Below are 3,547 nucleotides of genomic sequence, written 5' to 3'. Positions count from 1 at the left end.
TGATGAAGAGAACAAGCATGCCCTTGGGTTTGACCAGAACGCTGTTGAAAAGAGGAGAGGAAAAAAGCATTCTGGAAAGAAAGTGGTGAGGTGTCCAGGAGAATCCTAAAGCAGCAACCTTCCTGTGCAGGCCTGCGCATTTCCAGCACCAATGAGAATCACGTGTCTGAACTGCTTCACTCAGCTGTGTAGTACAAGAACCAAGGCTGTAGCTTGATAGTCCATGGATCCAAGCTTGACACAGAAATCACCATAAAGGGCATCATCTCAGATCTACTGCTCTGATCGGAAAAATAACAACAGACTCGCTGCCCAGCACAGCGCAGCTTGTATGTCTCTTTCCATGCCCTTTCTTTCAGTTTTATCAGTTTCTCTGAAAACTCATTAACTTTCCCTGGACATAGTTACCCTTGTTGCTTAACTGCTACTCCTGATGAAACCAGGCTGTGGAGACCACAGCGGATTTCTTACCTCTCTAGGTTAAAACATTACTATTGCGTTTTTCAGGACTGGGCAGGACTAAGTAACACTGCTGGCATCTCCTCCAGGACACCATTTAAGCAGCCACGGCTGATGTAGACTGCTACTGCAATAGCATCCATTAAATCGATCTCACTTTCTCCAATATTGCTGTCTTGCAAGAACAAATTAAAACAAATCTAAAGAATTAGAAAAAAATATGGTACATTGAAGGAATGAACCCAGGGATTCAGAATTGCCCTTGAGTGACCCTCAACTTGTGGGCTTTTCCAGTCCTGCTCTCATTTTCCACACAGAGGCTGGCAGGGGAGGCTGCCTCCACAAGGGAAACAAACTGTTGATTCTCCAGTGCCTCATTTCCCATGCAGCTTTTGCACTGCTGGAAAGGACCAGTGGAAAATGCTACTAAATTTAGCTTCTATGGCTTCGTATTTGCCTTGTGCAAGTATCAACGCCCACAGAAAGTGTGTGGTGAAGCAGAGGGAAAGCACTGCTCCATGAACAAATGCAAACAAAATGCACAAATCAAGAGTGGACTTTGCCCACAATTGCTCTCTTCCCAGTATCACTGCAAGTGAAATTAATTTAGAGCAAAGAACACCATAAAACATACATCAGCAATGCAGTTTTTAACTTTGTGGTGTCACTAAGAAAAATGATGACCCACTTCTATCACACGGCTTCTATGGGCCTGTTTCTGTGCTTTTTTGGTGCTGGGTGCAATGCTTGCACCAAAATCCTCACAGCTGACTTCACCTGGAGGCTCTGTCAAGCTGCTGGAATACAACTGCAGGACGGAGAGCAGTTAAAACTGCAATACTATTTGTACCAGCTCCTTTGTTTCAGAACACATCATTATTAGAGGCTATCTTAGTCCCTTAAGACAGGCTTCACTGCAATTATGTTTTTTCCTATTTGGCTTTCATTTAGGAAAACTGAAAATCACTAAGAGGAGAATTACTGCCAACACTGACCTTTATTTTCACCCAAAGACACAAACCAACTAGGTGCGACACACAATTTCATTCCCTTTTTCTGCCTTTTCTTTCTTCTACTAAATAAATATTTTAAGGTAAGGGACATCAGCTCAGCACTGAGTCTGTAAAGAAACACACAAGGGAGAGTAATTAGTCACAATGCAAATTGTTCACATTATTGCAGTAGAAACATAGAAATATATTAAAAGATTTCATTTTACAGTATTTGAAGTGTGACAAGGCATTTAACAACCAAAAAAGTTAGAAACCACGATCCGACAGACTGGACAGACCAAGACCAGCATGAGCACTCTTTCAAAGCAACGTCAAGCCCGCAGGGAGCAATTTAGCATCGTTCTACAGGGGACTTTCTGGCGTAAAAAAGAAAAATAAGGCAGTGCAACATAGTTGCTTGGTATTTAAAATTCTTAAAAATTGTAGTTGACAGCACTGTTATGAAAACAAATGGAAGATGGAAGGGGATGGGGAAAGGGGGAAACAACCCACAAGGCCCAGCTGCTCTCTTGTGAAAATATCAACTTGAATTGCAGCATTTTGGAATTGCTGATAATGCTGTAAACAAAAAAAGGTAACTGTTCAAAAAAAGGTGAATACGTGCATAATCCAGGGCTTTTCATAACTCCCTCATTAGCTGGCAGATACTTGAATAAGCATTCTTTCCTTTTTTTTTTCCCCTCGAACCGAATAAAAATATTTGGCAGGACACCAAGCTGTACCAGCTACTAGCGCGCATCGCCAGGCCTGCGCAGAGGCATCTACTTCAGCCAGGAATGTAATTTTTCAGGACTGACACAAGGTACAGCACAGGAACAATTCTATTGCCTTAAACATCTTTTTCTTAGGCAGGGACAGGTCTGTAGGCATGATGCTGGGTCCTGCAGCGAAGACCGGTTGTTGAGCCCCTCTGGATGCAGTGCGACAGTTGAAGCAGATGGGTGTGAGGAGTCACTCCGATGCAAGAAGGTAGCACTGGCTTGAGCCAGGAGTTTCTGAGTGATGGCAAGTCAGAGCTCAACAGAAAACACTCACCTCAGAGCCTTCTTTGAGGAAAAGGCACATGGTAAAAGCAGCCACATAGTGTGACATCCAGCTGACAGTAGCTTCAGCAGGGAGGTGGTTCCTACTCTCCTCTGCTCCTCCCAAATATTTTAAATGTGATAATAAAGAGCATCTGCCTTAACAAGAAGAATCATGTGAAAGTCCCTGGCCTGCTGACACAGCAGAACAGTTCAGCACCAAGCAGCTGCAGCAGCTCACACGTGAAGCTGACCTCACGCTGGCTCTTCAGCCAAACCTGTTCTCCAAATTCAATGCAGCTGAGGAATTGATGAAATTCAGTTTTGTGTAAAAGGAAAAAAAGATATTTGAGATGATGTGGTTTGTGACATTTTTATGCAGACATGGTTCCTGGTTTCCACAACACCTCGTAAAACCACACACACTCAGTAAGGAGACATATATTCCATTATTTCTGTTTTCAAATTTTTGGTACAATGTTTATTTCCAGAAGTTCGCAACTGATCCTTTCTTCTACCAGCATCTTTTAGGACTTTTCTATCTCTGATTTATTTTCTTTATCTGTTGAAGCAAAAGCAGTAATTGCTACAGAAAGCAATAATGGCAATATTACAAATATTTTACAGCAGCATCCATTTGTCTCTTTGCCTCAAAAAAATAACAAAAATAAATCCAAAGACAAGATCCGTACTGCCACAAAGGCTTAGGTTTGTAATATCCAGAATTATGCTGCGTTCCCATAAAAGAGTTGTACAAGTCCAGCACAACTTTCCAAGTTTGTGCAGAGCCTGATAAATAAGACACAGAAATATCAGATACGTTATATTGTTTCTAAGAACTTTTACTCTGTAAAATGTTTGGTCACTCAAAGCTATAAGCTTAATCACGTATCAAAGAACACAGGCAATAAAGCCCATCTTACTAGAACATATAGTATTAGGCCAAACAAAATATAAGAGGACAAAATCTAGTGGTCACTGAAGCCTCTTCAAAAAAGGTCTAAACCAGAATGTTTCCATCATGTAATAAAAATGTACTGTATTAAAACTGGA

The sequence above is a fragment of the Cuculus canorus genome, chromosome 2 (assembly GCF_017976375.1).
Source record: "Cuculus canorus isolate bCucCan1 chromosome 2, bCucCan1.pri, whole genome shotgun sequence".
NCBI classification, from domain to species: domain Eukaryota; kingdom Metazoa; phylum Chordata; class Aves; order Cuculiformes; family Cuculidae; genus Cuculus; species Cuculus canorus.
Note: the sequence above shows the minus strand (reverse complement) of the source record.